We start from the raw sequence: 19,733 nt of genomic DNA on the forward strand, positions 1-19,733 counted from the left end.
TCTTTTTTCGAGTCATTTGGTTCATTTAACGAACGAAATGAACGAATTGACTCGGAAAAAGATTTGTTCATTTTGATGAACGAGTTCGAACAGGAGAGTCACACAGAACAGAGCAAGGCGAGCATTTGAGCTTATACAACTTAAACGTTGTTATTTCTTTTTTAAATGAGCGATCGTTTCGCTTGATAAGACCCTTATTCATCGTCTGGTGTCGTTTAAAGCCATTTGAACAGTTTGCAGTTTGCACTGAAACTGTCTTTTGGACCTTGGACCGTTTGGTGCCCAGCAAAGTGCATTATATGGAGAAAAATCCTGGAATGTTTTCATCAAAAACCTTAATTTCTTTTCGACTGAAGAAAGAAAGACATGGACATCTTGGATGACATGGGGGTGAGTAAATTATCAGCAAAAGTTTTTTTAAAAGTGAACTAATCCTTTAAGATGTGTTTTGGTTGATTGGATCACAAGTGGACTATGCTAAACAACAGGTGTAAAAAGCGGTCTAAAACATTTTGAGCTTGTCCACTTTCGACCACTTCCAGAGGTAGTCGTAAAAGCATTCAACCAGATTGCTCTCGTAGCGTAAACGCTCATGTGGTCGAATGTGTTCAAACAGCCATAAAAGACCATCTACTCTCCGCCTACTGACCTAACGAGTCAACAACGAGTTTATATTGCGCAATTCTGAGAAAAAAAGTCAGAATTGTGAATTTATTTCAGGCAATTCTGAGAAGAAAAGTCAGAATTGTGAGATGTAAACTCGCAATTGCAAGAAAAAAAGTCAAGATTGTGAGATAAAAAGTTTCAATTACCTTTTAAATTTTTGTATTAAGTGGTGGAAATAAGATTCCATAGTTTCCACTACTTTTCCAGCCTTGGTGAGAGACTTCTTTCAAAAACATTATAAAAATCTTACCAAACTTTTGAACGATAGTGTATAGTTTAAATAATTTACCAAGTTCTGTTTTTACAGGATTCTTAAGGATACACTGAAGTTTTTGATCAATGTACACATTTCACATCTGAAGTTGCATACCATCCAGAAGCTGTTTGAAATCAACTTGAATTTCACCTTCAACTATCACCTACCAAAGTCTCCTATAGTAGAAAGACTAAAGCACAATGTTTCTGAAGTTAATACTGTAGTACTTCACAGCACATGCTTTTATTAATAATTTACTTGGTTGGTATAATTCTCTGAGGTGCCAGCAGTCAATAACCAAAAAATAAAATAAGACACTGCACTATGATAATTAAGGTTACAAATACCACTGTACAGCCATAACAATTGGAGTACCCAATTTAACATTAACTTCTGAGTGCGCACACACACACATTCAATAATGTATTACAGTGTAGCATACACAGAAATGCATACCTGCAGTGCAACAAAGTGGAACGTTTCTGAAAAGGTTCAATTACACATAATGTATGAAATTTATCTAAATATACTGGCTTTCTTTCATCACAATGGCACCATGATTGTATGAGCTAAGAAAATGGGCAGAAAAATTAAATTCACAGACCATGTTTGACAAGTTTAATACTTCTTGCCCAAACTCTTTCATGTATTAACAGTTTATTTTTTTCAGCATGCACTACCGAAATTGCAAAACTAACACAATTCAGCCAACAAAAACTGTTTACATAAGTATGTGTAAGCGGGTTCATATAATTGCAGTCTGGCTGATATCGTCTTAATAAACTGTGCAGTTGATCTTACACTAACTTAGATGTTTGAAACTTTAAAAAGGACTTAAGTATGAAATGGCAAATAAGCTGGATTCAGAACAGAAGGAGTGAGAGTGAGTTATCTTTATGCCTCACATGGACAGCATACAGTGATGGATCAGCAATTTTCCAAATTGTTTCTCATATATTAGGAGACTCATAGGCTTATTACTCTTGGTTTAAACATGTCAACATCAAACAGCTACACAGTGTAATGCTTTGAATTTATAACAACATTTCAAAGTAACAGCTACTCGCTTTCAGATTACAACCTGAGGAGGCCTGGTTGGTGGATTATTTTCCTTCTTATTATCCTAATATTAGAATAGCCAATGTCTAAAAACAAAATGGCCCTAATTGTTTACTAATTTGAACAGTTAACCCTCTGGGGTCCTTCATTTCAGAGTCACACTCAGGACCTTCGGGTCCAAATGGGCCGGAAGGGTGGGATTAATATTTATTTTAAAAAAATCATCATTTTTTTTTTACTTGTTTTTTTATAATATTTTTTCTTTTCTTTTTTGGTGTTTTGAGATAATTTCAAAAATAAAAATGATTTATAATTAATATTAATACAATAATTATGACCCATTTTTTCCCCATTGAATATAATAAAAAATAAAATAATAAAAAAAAATATATATATATATATATATATATATTTTAAAGCTGTATTTCATTTTAGAGTCAAGCCTAGGCCTCATGAGAGCAATTTTTTGGATGGAATGGACCCGAAGGTCCTGAGTGTGACTATTTTTTTTTACAACCACTTAGACTATTCAAATCCTGTCCCCAATTTTTTTGGGTGTTCATATACCAAGTACCAACAAAGTCACCAAATTTCGGACCATTCCGATAAAGCTATGATTTTTCCGATAAAAATTATTTAAATGCTTCGGGTCCATTTGGGCCGAAGGACCCCAGAGGGTTAACGTGGTGCCAGTTTGTTTGCATTTGGAGGTAAACTTTGGAAAAAATTTTATTGAAACCTGATATATCCTTAAAGAAGCAATACAATATCTGTCAAAAACACCTCATAAAGCTGTTGTTAAACAGAGTGCTGGTGTTAAATGACCATTATGAAGTCCAGCCTGACCTCCATAGATGAATCTCTTTCGAAAAGCCAGCTGCAAAGTGTTTCAATTGATTTTCATGAGCTCATGAGAAGGAGAAAAAAAAAAACACTTTGTGGTTAAGGAACTGGAGTGGCAACACAAGGGTAGCTGGTTCAGATCAAGACCAGCACCTATCCAACATAAACCAGCCTCAGATAGTATGGAAACTCATTCTGGTATAAGCTGGTTCTTCAACAGAGTGGGCCAGACTTTAATATACAAGAGAATCGTCTAGCTAGGTGAGGCTCGGAAATGTGTAACAGCAAATTGGGAATGCCGTTCTCTACTCTGGGTGAAAGATCTATCTGCATCTCTCGAGACTGGTCTCCATGACATGCAGTTCAATGGAGACGACAGCAGAGGTGAGACAGAGTGTGTTCTCAGTAATGAACCCATAGCGTCACCTAATGAGAATCATTTACTTATTGCAGGTCAAGCAGAGGTCAGTTTCTATCCTTTACCAAAGACAAAGAATAGGAAGTAGCTTATTACAGAAAGCAACAGAGGACAGGAAATATACATGGACACATGAAAGGATGGCATGAACTGTAGATGCCACTTTCATAGTTGTGAAAGAGAGAGAGTGTAATGACAGCAAAAACTTCACTCAAACCTGATCCATCGACCTGTTTGTCATCTGATTGATCCAAAGAACGGCGAAAAGAACACAGTCTCTCATCTATGAGACGCCTTTCCACTGAGACACAACATATTAACTGCGCTGAAACTGATGAAGAGCTCTTACGGAGAAAGACTTGATTATAGAAAAACTGGAGAGAGTGTTTGCGAGCAGGTGAGCTAGTTTTGTAGAGGAAAATATCTGAAACAAAGAGAGCACTTGATAAACTTCCTGCCACGGGAAACAGCTTCACAGCCGGATCAAACGTTATCGTCAGGCCAGGCTCATTGGGAAAACGTGCCTGTAGTGACATTTACGCAAAATTATATTACGTTGCTTCTTGCACATTTTGCGACCCTTTCAAAGGGAAATGTCCAGTGAGTGGCGTTAAAAACGCGTTCAGTTTTTTTAGTTTAGTAATGTTTTTTTTTATATTGGTTGTTGTCTGTAGGCCTATCATGACAGCTCGGAAAGTAAATGTCTGTTGAGAGCGCCAAAGTTAGCTCTATTGAGTTTTTTTTTTAAAACATACCATCTACACTAAACCCTACTCTAAACCTAACCAATAGTGTTAAAGCACACATGAGATAACGTGACATTTTAGCTTGCTTACATCGTGACTCGTGTTTCATGGGCCTCATACCCGAGTGCTTACCAAGGACCAAGTGAGCTAACAAGCATGTTAACTACTTCAGAAAATCAGTACATATGAAACTGGTTAGGTAATACAAATGTCAAAATGTATTAGTTCACAAATCATGGACTATGGTTAAAGTGTTTTGATGTCATAACATAGTATTTTGTAAGGAAAATAAGTCTTTATTAATCGATTATCTGCCTCTGTAATCATAATTTGTGTTAAAAGGAATAAAAGTTGCTGGGGTTTTACTGTCACTTGTGGTCATTTCAGCAGAAAACTGCAGTGAATTGTATGTATTGTGTTTTTGGAGTTTCTGCCAAAATTATGGTTATCATTTTACATATAAAAAAAAGTTATATAAATAAAAGCATCCTCTGCCAAAAAGCACATTAAAGATCTGAATAATTTAGGTTGAGTGTCTCAAACTTGTGTGTTAAATGCCTTTTTAAAAAAATCAGGCTTGCACTTTTACACTTTACATCACTTTCAGGACCCACAGGAAAGAAAAATCACAAATGAGTTCTAATATCTCAATTATTTCTCATAGTTAGAATGAGGTTAAATCAATGTCATCAAGATCATAAGGATACTTATATGAAAATGTCGTACTTCTCAGTAATCTCATCACATGCATCTACTCTGGATCTCAATCATGTCTCAAACTTTGTTCTGATCTGCCAAGTATCGAGTACTCAACCAAGATCTGATTACCTGAGCTATGCTCTCGACAGGGGAGGGACTTATGAAATAAGTAAAGAAAATTGCCAGTTATTAATACAATTGAACTATTCTCCACAGTGATGAATCAAAAAAAAAAAAAGCATTGGCATAGCAATACCTGTGTTTCTCACAGGATTTTTGGACCTCTGTCCCTCTTGGGGGGTTCGGGGGCTTTTATTTTGGCGGAAAACATAGTTTACAAACGTGTCTCATTAAATTTCTAGTAGGCTAAATTGCGATAATCGTCAAATATGCAGATGTGGAAATAGTGCGTAACTGGGCAATGGGTTCCTATACACTCATGACATAGCCTACACGAAGACATAGCCTTTTGAAAGTAGTTCTGCTTACCGTGGACTCTACACTCACTCATATCTCTCCTGATCCTCCTCAATATCATCATCAGCCACTGGAGCTGATGAAGGTCCTGATGCTGCAGAAAACATATATTTTGACACATTTTACAGCGTCTGCTTGAAAGGCTATTTCTCTGAACATTCTTCACGTTTCTTCTCCATCTCTGACTATTTTGACAGATAGGCTACACACTGACACTGCACGCTAGCTCAAACCCAAAGGGGGAGGTGTTTAAAGATGTGATCGGCCCAGCCCAGTGTCAATCAAGAAAATAACCAATGGGCCGCTGATCTACGTGTTTCATGGGCCGGTGTGTCAGAAAAAAAAACTAACGCCGACTTTTTTGACCAAAGCATTACACAGACACTAACCCAGCGCCGCCAATTAAGCAAAAAAAAAAAAAAAATCAAAACGAATGGGCCGCCGATGTAGTTTTATGGGCCGTTAAGAAAAAGCACGTCCGCCCACCGGGAATCTCCCGGTAGTCCCGATGGCCAGTAGCCTACATGCCTGCCCTGGACGCAGGCACGGCGCCAGGATTCCAGGTTTGGATGGGCCAGACCAATTGTGGGTGGGCCTTAAATTAAAAACGTTATCCAATCACTGTTTAACCTAATAAAAATTACTGACTAATATATATGTACGTAGGCTAGATTTTAATAGCTTGATGCTCTTTAAATATTTTGTTGCATTGTTACAAAGTTTCGGTGCATATGGACTCAGGACGGACCTATCCGCGATCGCTCTCCTTGGTCCTGACCAAAGAAGAGCGCTTTGGAATCTCCATTACGCATCATACCTGGGCTGCGTTTCCCGATAAAAGAAAAAGCGGTGTTCTTTATAAAAGAAGCACTTCAGAAAAAGTTGGAATTGCATTTATTATGACTCATGGTATAGGCAGAGGCGCTGGCGCCCTCCTAGCAACGGCGCTGGTCGCGCTAGCAGCGATAGTCGTAGCGGGTGGCAGAGACGAAGATGTGCTAGGTGATGTGGATCTCAGCTTTCCTTCATCTCCTGGTTGCAGCGATGACTCAGAGACTGTATGTGCGCGTTTAAGGTACCTAAACAACGACTGTTGCAACATTGTCCTTTACTGGAAATTATTTTCACACTTTCACAAGGTAATGATAAGCGCTGACGCTGCAATATTTCTGGAGACATGGAGTGGGTAAAACATTTTTTGACCACTTGAGTTTTGTTTTGTAGAAAGACTCTTTTTTTTAAAGATTTTCGTTTCGTATAAATTGTATCTTAATTTTGATCAAAGTTTTATCAAGCAATTGCCCGTATTTAATAAATAAGAAGCACTATATAGCAGACAATGTAATAAGGCGCCGGCACGATCACTTGCATTGCACGACAACTGGAGCATGTTTCCGCCACAGAGTAAAAAATACAAAATGTAATTGCGATTTTTTAATCTCACAATTCTGACGTTTTATCTCAGAATTACATGATAAAGTGGCAATTGCAGGTTAGCTATAAAGTCAGAATTGCGTGATATAGGCCTAAAGTCGCAACTGTATGTTATTAAGTCAAAATTGCGTGATATAAAGTGCGAGAAATATAGCTTGAAATTCTGACTTTTTTTTCACAGAACTACATGTTTATATCTCGCCATTCTGACTTTATAATACGCAATTGAGAGATATAAAGGCAGAATTGCATGATATAAAGTCCCAATTGCGTGTTACAAAGTCAGAATTGAATTGTGAGATATAAACTATTCTGGGGTAAAAATAAAAAATAAAAAAAGCAATTGCGACTTTATTTCACGCAATTCTGACTTTATAACACGCAATCGCGGCTTTATTTCACGCAATTCTGAGTAATAAAGTCAGAATTGTGAGATGTAAACTCGCAATTGTGAGATAAAAAGTCGCAATTATCTTTTAAAATGTTTTATTCTGGCGGAAACAAGCTTCCATAGTATACTATAGCCTATAGCCTGTCCTATTTAAGTAGCCTAATTACATTAATATAAAGGGGCGATTTGCCCACTAATGGCTTAAATGAACAACTTGGGGGGAAAAATAGTCGGAGGCCTTATTCCACATATCTTGGAAGTTCGAGCCAGGAGGCCATTCTGGGTTGAGCGCGCGACCCTGAGGAATGAGTGAGCAGAGCGGAATATTCAGAAATGCGCTCTCTGCTCACATGCTCTGATCGGAACAAATCCGAACACTGTCTGCTGAACTTGCGCAGAAACATCAAAATAGACATAACCAGCTTTTTAAAATTGTTTTTAAAACTAAACATTTAGACTATTTTAGCACAAATTATGTGCTTATTGGCGATTTTTTTATAATTATTGACAAAACATTTTTGAAGAAAAGTTTTGGGTGGGCCTGTTGAAAAGTGGGTGGGCCTAGGCCCGTCAGGCCCACCCATAACGCCGTGCCTGCCTGGACGTCAAACTTTAAATCCTACCTGTTGCCTTTCACCATCCACTTATTTAGCTGCTGTCGTATCAATTGACATGTCATCTCCTTTTCCCTTTCTTTTTCTATTTTTAGCCCCCGACAGCTTTTTTGCTTTATCCATCTTTTTCGACAATAACTCACTACTCGTACCTGCTCACTCAGCGCTCACGGCGTCCCCGCCAGCCCGCGATATATCCAGAGACAGTAAAAGGATATATCGAATATACTAATATGGAAACAAGATTAATTAATCAATATAAATTTAGGACTGAGGTAATCAATAATTACTGAATGAGACAAACCCCATTAAGAACTACTGACAAATGAATAATTAACACTTAGCCTAATTACTAATCACAACATTAACATGTCTGAGAGGTGAGAAATTGTCTTACTCTGAACATGGTCATAAAATGCATCACTAATTACTCAAGTGTTGCCTAGTCACTCAATAGGAACTAGGCTAGGAATACTAGTGATCTGAATCATTATTTTAAAGTGAAAAACATAATAAAGCAAAATTTTTGCTTGAAACAAGTAAAAACTATTTCCATGAGGCGAATAATACACTTACACTAGATTTATTGTCTAAAACAGTCTAAATATCGGATGCAATTTTGCTTACATATTTTTCCCCTCAAAATGCAATACTGAAAAACAAAGATATTGATTAAGAAAATACTTTATGCAGTGTAATATCTCTCTTATCAGCACTGTTTTATCCTGTATCATCCTCTATTTCCTAGTTTTTAGTGCTTTTAAGCACTAAAGTATAGTCTATGAAAACTTTTGTGCGTGCACAATCTTTTATGATGAAATGTATGCAGTTTTGTGCATGAGGCCCTGGGTCTGAAGGCTATGAAGTCTGAAGGTTACAAATCTAACTAAAACATTTCAGCTTTAAAAGCATCATTGAAATAAGCCTGTGTAAAAAAAAGCAGATAAGCAAAATGTCAGTTTCCATATGCTGTGTATTTGGAATTGTACTTTTCTTTGAGATGTAACGTGAAAGCAATACTGGAACATTTACACACAATGATCAAAATATGAATCTCCTATATCTTTTTATTGGTTACTTGCCCTCAATGAAATAGTAAATTCAGAGAAGGGGACGTACTGTACGCACCCTTGTGGCTTGGCAAATTGTTTCTAACATTGGCTACTCACGTAATGCCAATTTACAACCTCACTGGAGCCAAATCCTCAGCTGTTATCCATACGACTGTGGTTTTGAGCCAGAATAGCCATATTTAAAGAACACCTTTATCACACCTCTTCAAGCACCACAGGACTGAAATCACTCAGTATGAGCTTTAGTTGAAGACCCCTCTCAGCAAACATAACAGCGGTCTCTTGTGGCATTACGTCAGCATCATGAATAACTGATAGGTCAGGGTTGAATAATGCACATCCTTTGCCAACATCAATGTTCCCTGATGGACAACCACAAAATGACACCTCACAATGTTGTTCTAGTATCTTGCTCTATGTAGCATCCACCTACAGTATTACAGTGTGTAAATATATGTATATATAAGTAGTAGGGGTGGTTAATCTGTCTGATTTCCCGATTCGATTCGATTACGATTATTGAAGTCCCGATTCGATTACAGTCGATTTTCGATTATTAACGATTCTCGATTAGCGATTATTGATTTTCCATTTCACAACAGTAAACGAAAATCCACTACAAAGTGTTTGCAGTATTAAAAAAAGTCAGCTGCTGAATTACTTAACTCTTTTATTGAGTAACAACAACTCAAAGCACTTTCTGTGTCGTGTAGTTATAACTTCAGAATTATTTGTATGTAGCTTATGTTCTGTAGAACACAGAAATGAATACATCACATTGTGTTGTGACTCATCAAGTTGAACTAAACAATAACAAATAAATGAAAGGCTTATTTCCTTTAGGAAGTAGATAAGAACCAACATACTGTAGAAATTGGACAATTTTCTTCTTGAAAGACAAGGTGTTGTAGCAAGCAACGCTCGTTAGGCCGGAGACACACTGGCTGTTTTTTTTCTTCTTCATGTAATCACATTGTTAAGACCATAAGAAACAAATGAAAAAAAGAGATATTTTATTCATATGTTATGCTATGACCTCTGTAGTGAACACCAGGACTCGATTGTTTAAAAAATAAAAATGAAATAAATTTGTATATAGGCAAAAATAATGGCAATATTTGAAAATCGATAATTATTATTATTATTTGTTTAAATTACATTGATATCTGAATTTATATCAAAACCTAGACTTTCAAACATCAAAATGTAATTTATTAATATGTATTCGTGTACAAAATGACATATAAACATCGTTTCCTATTCTATTTTGCCTGGAAACGCTTCCAACACGCTTGCGTGTCGCGTGAAAAATAGGCGTCGGTTCTATTTCTAGCATGCACGCGTTTTCCGCGCGGCTCATGCAGGCAGTGTGCAAGCTCTAACCTGTTAACATGGGAGCCGAAATAAAAACGGACACACCACGCAGCTGAGACGCTCACGCCACGCAGCCAGACACCCGGCACACCTGCTCTCACTCGCTCTGGCTGCCGTTACACGCGCTTGCTACTGAAACTGGGCGCGTTCGTGACGTTCAACTTCCGGTATAACATTTTTTACAAAATAAAATAATGCAATTTTTTTTTTTTTTATAATAAAAAATCGATTTTTGAAAATGTAATAATCGATTCATACTCGTCCATAACATAATCGCGATTAATCAATAATCGATTTTTTTCACCACCCCTAATAAGTAGCCTAATGTAATTGTATATACTTTATATGCTTAACCTTGGTTTATTGGAAAAACATTCTGCAAAATGATATTACATTGTTTATTGCAAGTTTCGCGACACTTTTAAAACGAAACAAGTGTGGTATTCAGTTTTAAACAGATGAATCAGAAGAACGTGAATCTGGCAATGTTTTATTACGTTGGTTGTTGTACATATTGCTGTAATTAAATGTCTGTCGGTTGGCGATAAAATATTGATTAACTGAAAATAATATTTGAAAACCACCTAACCAACAAAAGCAAATGCATTGGCTGAAGCAACCATGCTATTATAGCTTGCTTCTACAAGTTTTAGAGCTCTTTAGGGACTTGTGGTACATGGGACGCTTACCCAAGCAATCTGAGCAAGTTTAATGTCAGAAAGGTAATACATTCTGTATGGAGCTCGTTATGTGATGCAAATATTTATTACAAACAAACTAATAATTAACAAATTAGTAACAAAATTAACCTTTGGCCGATATACTAATTTAAACTTTACAGTCTTCCAATAAAACAAATCTAAAATATTGATGACTCATCCTGAACTACACACGTTTTTGTCCATTCAGATGTACACTAGAATGAGAATGTCCCACCCCCTAATACCACCTGCAACCAACTAGAATGGAGCAAATTAGAGTTTACAGATGTGATTTTTATTGGCTATTAAAAAAAACCACAATCTCTTCATAATGTCCTGCCCAAACCTCCGGTTTCAAAAGGAAATATGGAGAAAAAAGAAAAAAAAAAGTGCACTCGCCAAGCCATAAATATGGACCCTTACAATGTGTCTAGCTGCTTTTTAAAAATGTGCACATCAAACATGTGGGAATGAAAAGAACCGTTTCAAAGAGCACAGGACCCTTTGAGGTGAGGTTTTTAGGGGGCATTAAAATGACATTTGTGTAATCTTGGCCAGGCACTTGATAGAAGACTGAAATTGAGAGCGGCTTTGCACGGAGGCGCAGAGGGACATCTTTCAAAGACACACGGTGAACCAAGGGAATTAATGGCTCTCCATGCACATGTGGCAACAGTCAGAGATAAAATACTCACTGCCTCCTCATCTGGAAATGGTGCTTCATTATCAGCAGAGGGGAAACGGTCTCTTCAATGGACACACACTACACACTTCTTGTTGTTTGCAAACCCTCACAGATTCCACTCAGCAATCTGAAGAGAGAAAAAGAGAGAAATGGGGAGTGTGAGAGAGATAGAAACAAGCAGATGAAATGACTAAACATCCATGCTTGTTTGTATTATTTTTTTCATTTCACTCATGCACTGTCAGGGGAAAACACTGTTCACTGAAAGCATTTCCAAGCTAACATTGCTTTATAATGTGGCAAGGATGTAATGTGTCCCGCTTCTAGTTCCAAAGAACAAAAACTTTTTCCCACATGCAAGGTAATCAGCCTGTGAAGGGTTCCGGGCTGGAAAAGAAAGAGACAGCAAGAGGAAAAAGAAGCTGGCATGAGTTTAATTGGCTATGAATATCTTCAAGATATCGGTTTGGGGAATGTGTGATGGGTTAAAGCTGAGACCATGCAAGACAGTCTAGAGGGAACCTCATGCTCACTGTTTACCCTCATTACAGTGTTTGCGTTGAGACCAGATTCTGAGGTTTACACTCATCATTTTGATTGGTTTAATACAATCCCTCTGTTTCGAGCAACATACAAAAGGCTCAGCAATATGAGAAGTAGCCTACAATGGTTCACATTTTATCAGTAAAGAGATGATGACAGAAGACAAAAGATGATGAGAAGAGAAAAAAAATATAGCCTTAACCCTACTATAATCTGCAGGCCATTTCTGGTACATTTTTGGAAATGAATATGCTATAAATACTACATCAAAGGTGAAGATATGTTCAAATACACTCTCTTAACCCAGTTTAGTGTTCATTGACTACTATTAGTTTGACATTCATGGGTTTATCTCTCCCAAAAGTGTAAACACACACACACACATATATATGTATATATATATATATATATATATATATATATATATATATATCTATCAAGAGATGCCAGTTTATCCCGGTATGTTTTTCTGTTGATATGAAAAATCTGGTACCTTTAGCAATATAGCGGGTGACTTATGTATTTGATGTATATTACGATGTTATGATGAAAGGTACGCATTTCTCAACTGACGTTTGACGAATTCGTACAATTTGTCTAAACCCCAGTGATGGGTAGGTTTAGGGGCGTGGTCAGCTGTAGGCCATACGTACGAATTCAAACAAATTAGCCACCTCGTAAAATACGTATGAATTGCCGTGAGATCGGATTGGATTTTTAGAACGGACTTTAGGTCCATTGTACTCTAATCACAAATTTGTACCTTTTTAATGGGAAAAATGGGAACATTTGACCCTAATATCACAGGCAAGCGCAAAAGGCGAGAAGTGAAGTAAAACTTTTAAGAGCTAGATTCTAAACTCCTTTCATTGATTTGTGAATGCAGCTGGAGCCAGAATAATTAGAACACAACTTCTCCATTGTTCCAAAAAGGCAACAGCAATCAGAGAATATAGGTCACCACAGACATTTTTTGCTGCCACCAAGTTCACTCTAAATATGATTATAAACTCAAAACTCCAGGAAAACAATTAAGTATTCATGTGCTTGTGCGCGTGTTTGTGTAGAGGCTGGCTCTGCGTTGAGATGTCAGTGTGTGTCTGTGCACAGGGCTTTGCAGCCAATTGAGGAAACACTTGTGTCCCCTTGAGTGTTTGTAAGAGCCAGTATTTTGCATCAATAATGTTGTATTAACATCTTATTCCATATTTTTCCTGATTATTTTTTACCACATTTGGCACAGGCCTTCGTTCCTCACGCTAAGTGACGTTGCAGACTTTGATAAAGGACAAACTGCTTCCTTTCTCATTCCTCTCCCGCTTCCAGATTCCATGGTTCACAAACCGGGCACATCTACTGATGATTTCTAATCATTTACAGCCTCAGCTTTAAATACAGCTACTGGTACATCCCTAATTTAGCCTATCAGCGGATCCTTTTGGGTAATGAGAAACAATAAATAGCGCAGAACCACTTACCTAGTCTCAGTTTCATAAAGACATGGACATTTATCTGTCCCATTGGTAAACAACCTAGACTTGAAATATTGCTGTGCATTAAATGTACAGCAGACCTGTTCTGTAAGGTGTATTTGTAATCATGTAAGTTATGATTACAGAGGGAAATATCATAACAAAAGTGTGTTGTATCTGTAGTTTAGTCTTGTTTTTCAGTGAAAATATTTAATATAATAAATCAAACAAAATCATAAAAAGAATACATTTACTGTTCTGCTTTAGGAATGACAATGATTTAGTGCTCCTCTTACATAAGAGAGAAAGAATTGAGAGAACAGGGAGGCCAAATAGTCTCCGCCACCAGTGTTGGGCAAGTTACTTTTAAAAAGTAATTAGTTACAGTTACTAGTTACTACTTCCAAAAAGTAACTAAATTAGTTACTCAGTTACAAATTTTAAAAGTAACTAGTTACTTAAGAAAGTAACTATTGCGTTACTTTCAAGTAAAATTAAATTTTAAATGCTCAAATGTGACCCCACCTCTACCCCTCTTTAACGGAACTTACAATACATGTGCATGTTCAATTATTTATGATAAATCTGAATATTATAATGAAATGGACACTTAATACAATACATTATTAACAGAAACATGAAACATTGTACACACATAAAAAAAAAAAAAAATGTTGCTGTGGGACAAAGTGAGACTAGCCTCCAATCAAATGCCATGTAGATATTATGTTTATATAGTGGATCAATGCAAATAACACAATAGATGTTTTGGAACTTTTGATATTTATTGCCCCTCAACAGGCCACAACTGGGCAAAATTAAATTAAGCTTGTTAAGCTCGTCGCCATACCCGTCTCTCGTTGACTGACTGGCTTGCTTGTGTTGTTCATCGTGTGTCCTGTCCTGTCCGACTATGCGTTATGATGGGTCGTTCGCAATTCATGAGCGTTAGCCGTTAGTGATGATGGATCGACTCGTTCGCGAATGAGCTTTTGATGGGTCGTTCGTGATTCGCGAATGAGGCGACTCTAAGAGCCGGCTCTTTTAGGTGAACGTCGGGAGCTGGCTCGCATATCTGAAGAGCCGACTCTATTTTTACAAATTTAGCCTATAGAAATTAAATAATTATGTAAATTTTTTTTAAATATTATAGTCAAAGTCATTTAAAGAGCCGTTTGTGAGCCAAAAGAGCCGGCTCTTTTCAGTGAGCTGAGTCAAAAGTGCCAAATGCCTACTACTATGCGTGCTTTCGAACACCCGCCCAACTCTACATCTGATTGGCTTACAATGACATTTTACTCTACCTCAGTCGTCAGCATTTATGCGCTTGTCTCGTGCTCTGCCCTAGCCTGGCTAACGCCAGACCCAATTCTCGTTGAGACTTGGGTCTGGGAACCACATGTTCATTTTCTCGTATTTGAGGCGTGGTTTACGAATGCCCAGAGCCGTTTATTGGGTGCTAAGAATGTCTATCAAAATGCGCCTGTACGTAGCTCATAGCCAAAATCGTTTCAATTATACCAGATGACCTATGTAGAGCGACAGAAATTAGACGAGGGAGACGACGATGGCCGATGGGTCAGATTTATGTGTAGCCTGCCCTACACGATGGCGTGTATCTAACGGCCGTTTCACACCGCATGCGTGAGCGGCGCGTATTTTTTTCGGCGTGCATGTTAAAGTAACAACAGGTAACTTTTCAACCTTCATAATATATTTCCAAGTCTCTTGTGATGGTACATCGAGTTACAATAGGTTGAATGACACGTCTGCCATAGCCTGTAGCGTTTTTAATCGTACTTTTAAACTTCGGTTTTCGGGTAGTAACCGGCGAACAAAGAGAACTACAAAATTCGACTGCTTTACGGCATATACGTCACTTCCACCACCACCCCCACTTCCTTAAAATCGGACTTGCGAGCCAAATGTTATAGTCATGGCCGAAGCAGCACAGAAAAACAAGAAAGCAAAGGTTTTATCGGAGCAAAGCAAAAAGAGAAAGTGATCGCGTAAAAGGCAGAACGAGGATCAATATTGCAGAGCTGCCAACTCTCACGCATTGGCCGTGAGACACCCGCATTTGATTGGTTTCACACGCTCACACGCCACACCCCCGGTTTCTCACGCTAAATTGTCAACCCGGTCGGTCAAATGCCTGAAAGATGAGTTTATCTATAGATCTCTACCTGTTGAGCCACTCGTGATCGACAAGTTATACCGCAAATTAGTTCAAATCTCCCGGAATCTAGAGCGAGCGCGCACGCGAGACAGAGACTGTGCTCCAACGCGCGCGGACGGCAGAGAGAGAAAGCGAGCGAGAGACCTTGCGTGTGCAGGGAGCATCGAACCCCCCATCGAAAAAAGAATGCCTCTCTCTAACCTCTCTAATTCGCTAGAGTAGTAGCGAATTATCAATCTGGTAGCTAGTAAACGATATTCTAGTTTTTGATGGTTAGCTATCGCTAGTATTCTCGTTCTGATTTGAACTTTGCAATCGATGAAATGCAAATAGCAAATGTTTGACCTAAAAAGTGTAGTCTACTCAACATGTACAAAGAAAGGAGGAAGATTATTAATAAAATCATATTTTAGGATACCTAACATGTCTGTGATATTTGTTTATTTGTCTTGCCTCAAGCTATATAATGCAAATCGATTTGTAAAATTTGCAGATTCATTTATGGTAGCTTGATATTATAATATTGACGATATATGGTTATTATCAACCACTCAAACATTGCATTGAAGTGTCATATAGATTCAGTAAAACGGTAACCAATAGACTAGGCTACTATAATGACGCTGGCTTGTAAACGTGAGCATCGCGATCATTTGTCGTTAGAAAAAAAAATAAAACCCATGAAATTATATTCATATGACATGCTGAAATATATGCCACTGTACCTGGGATGAAGACATTTCACACGGCGACGCAAGCAGAACACCTGCATGTGACCTCCTCCTACAGTGTTCAGGGCTATCATGGTTGTCAACAATTTGCACGTGCATGTAGGATGACAGAGTTTACGACAGTAGTAGAGGACAATACTGTTTCCCAACTGTAGGGGGACCCCGAGAGCAAAAGTTATCTGTTGTTACTTTAATCAATGAGTGCATTCACACCGGGAGCAGCGCGTGAGCGTCGAGCAGGAGCGGTGCGTGAGCAGCAGTGAAGCGGGGGTTTCGAATCTGTTTTTTGCTGCATTGCTCACGCTAAATTAAGTGAAAGCACACTTTTGATGGACAAAAATAAATATGATTTCACACAAAAAGTGCCCAAAATGCACAGAATTAGCATGTCTAGTGAGTTTTAACAAGAACTTGAGTAGGCTAGGCAAATAAAAGAAAATAAAGACTCTAAAATATTTATAGAAGATTTAGGCTACCCGGTAAAAACTTGTTTTTAATTATTCAGTTTGGGTGAAAGTTGTGTATTATATATATATATATAAAAACTAAAGTAAACTAGCCAGAAATTATTATATATAAACGTTCTTTTAGTTCATGTAACGTTAACACACAGACAACTACAGGCTAGCACAACCCAAATCAAACCCGAGTGTGTGGTTTATTTGTGTTTTGTTTTTTATCCGCGGAGTTGCAGTCTTGTAAACATCGAAACGAAAGTATGACTGAAACTAAAAGATTGGAGCCATTTTCTGGGTTGATTTGTTGTATTACATTTAACTTATATGCGAATGTTGTACACCTCCCCATTACAAACTTTCAAAACTATCAATGTTATAAAATGACCAACTTCTAAAAACAAATGTATAGTTGTCTTTGTAAAGAATTACTCGCTTATATATAATGCCGAAGTCATATTTCAATGTCTTTGGAAAACAAGAAAAAACACAAAATGACTTAGGCAATTATGCTATGAGGCTAACGATATGTAGCTTTGGAGCCGCTGCTGTGACACTGTACAAACGCTTCCAGTGTGAATACTCTCGCGCGTCTACAGCTGCAGTGACGATGTAGTTATACGCTGACGAGCTGCTCAAATGCCGCTCACGCTTGCGGTGTGAAATCTGTGTGAAACGGCCATAAGGCTGCATCGAAAGGTAACTTCGCGTCTACTGCCATGTTTGATCCATAGGTATAAACAAACTGCAATCGGTGTGTCGCATAGACGCGTCATCGTCTTGCTGCTCCCTCCCCGTTCTGTGATTGGTTCCCTAAATGAGGCGAAAGTTTGGTCCATGGTATCCAGACTGCCTTTCAGCGTGAATAAAATTGCGCTGCGGGAAGGCAGCATGGGGAAACCCAGACTAGCTCTGCCCACTAACCAAGGAAGAACAGTAAAAAAGGTATTTGCCTCTCGCTCAGAGATCTAGTTGGTCTGATGAAAAAAAAAACCCCAGCTTCATCAGTTATAGTAACGCGCCGCATTTTTTGGCAGTAACGGGAACAGCGTTATTAAGATGAGAAGAGTAATCAATTAGATTACTCGTTACTGGAAAAAGTAATGCCGTTAGTAACGGCGTTATTTATAACGCCGTTATTCCCATCACTGTCCGCCACACACCAAATGCCAGTCCTTCTGACTTCTGAGTATTACCACTGTCCTTTCATCATTTACCCACAGCCAATGCAGAAATGACACAGGTGCCCATACTAATGTAGTATTCATGGAGCTCAAGGTGGGTCGTACACCTGCTCTCGGACCGCTGCTGCCGGGGAGAAGCGATCAGTTCGGGTCACCTGCCGCAGCGGCTCTGTATGCTAATGTGATCAATAGCTCTGCCCTGTTTCGACTCGCTTTCGTTTCACAGAGCAGCGAGGAACTAATGAGTAGCTGCAGGATTTTTAATTAGGGGTCAGCTAACCTATAGGGATTTCCCAGAAGGCTGAGCAGGGGGAAATGGGTGAAGTGCTGACTCTATTGCACAACACAATGAACCATGTTCATGTTCAATATTCAGTATTATGAGAATACACAGTACATGGTGGGACTTGAACAACTAACTTTCAGTTAGTTTCTGTCAATAAAAATGGGAACTCAGCTGGCCGGCAGCAAGTCACAAGGATGTAGTTCAAAGTCAAACAGTATAATGTCTCGTCATAGCCATATTGGTTTTCCAAGTAGAAACAGGAAGAGTTCAGGTCAAAACTCTAGCTAAAGATAAATGGTCCATCATACACTTTACTGTATTGTTGTGGGGTAACGCATTACAAGTAACACAAGTTACGTAATCAGATAACTTTAAGTAACTGGTAAAGTAACAAATTACTTTCAAATTTACAACAATTTATCTGCATTACTTCATCAAAAAAAGTAAATAAAAAGTAACTAAGTGACACCATTAGTAACTTTTTAGGGAGAAATGCAGTAACTTTCCCCAACACTGCCAGTAAGTACAGTATGCAGTTTTCTAGAAATGCTTAAAAAATGGACCAAAAAAATCCCGCTTTTAACAACATATTAAGATTTATTTCAGTACTTATGGTGTTGTGACATGCATAGATTGATTTTAATATTACTGCTCCTTTGCAATCAGCCTGTTAGTATCCTCTCTGAACTTGTCTTCCTGATTGATCATCCACTTTGTTGGGACAACCTAACTGAATTTACTGGTTGCATCAAGTAAACGATACAACAAGACATCACCCACATGCCAATGAATCATCGCTTCTCAAAACAGCTTTGGTTGCATTCAATCTTCAAATGCACAAGGATATTCCAAAGTTTCCTAAAAGTTATTTAGTCAATACATAAATAAATAAAGATTCTTAATAAGATATTTAGATTGGGGTTTAGGATAAAACTGTGATCAAGACAATGATACAAGATATACATCAAAATCCATAAAGACAGTTCATCAGTCACTAATCACAGAATCAAGCTTCTAGTTCATGCTAAAGTAGCAAAAGATCAAACTAAGGCTACAATTCACAAAGGCTCACCAAAATTCGACAATCGAAGATTGGAGTCTCGATTTCTACTGGAACATTCAGATGGTAGGGTCAGAAATTGGCATAAAAAACACAAAAGCATTGATAAATCCTTATGTCAACAGTTCAGGCTGCTGCTGCTGGTGGTGTAATGCTGTGGGGGATATTTTCTTGGCACATTTTGGGTGGTTCTTCTCCTACAGGTCCTTCATTAGCATTTCCACAGGCTTGGCACCAAATACACAGCCAACCATCATCCACTTCAGCTTGTATAAATATATACATAAAACATTATTATTATGCTAATGTAGAACCTGTAGGAGAAGAACCTTTCTGACATATGCAGCTCAAGTCATCTCCCATATCACCTCATGTATGACATTAAAG

General features: G+C 38.1%; 1 protein-coding gene across 1 annotated transcript in view; it reads right to left on the reverse strand.

Annotated features, from left to right (window-relative positions):
* dlgap3 (discs, large (Drosophila) homolog-associated protein 3) overlaps positions 1-19,733 on the reverse strand; it is a 201,660-nt gene that overhangs the window by 66,611 nt on the left and 115,316 nt on the right. Inside the window, exon 2 of the mRNA XM_056257590.1 lies at positions 11,447-11,563. The gene's annotated coding sequence lies outside the window, so the exon portion shown is untranslated. The remainder of the gene's footprint in view (positions 1-11,446; positions 11,564-19,733) is intronic.

This window comes from Rhinichthys klamathensis, unplaced genomic scaffold, assembly GCF_029890125.1.
Source record: "Rhinichthys klamathensis goyatoka isolate OS25496 unplaced genomic scaffold, OSU_Roscu_1.1 h1tg000140l_1, whole genome shotgun sequence".
Classification (NCBI taxonomy): domain Eukaryota; kingdom Metazoa; phylum Chordata; class Actinopteri; order Cypriniformes; family Leuciscidae; genus Rhinichthys; species Rhinichthys klamathensis.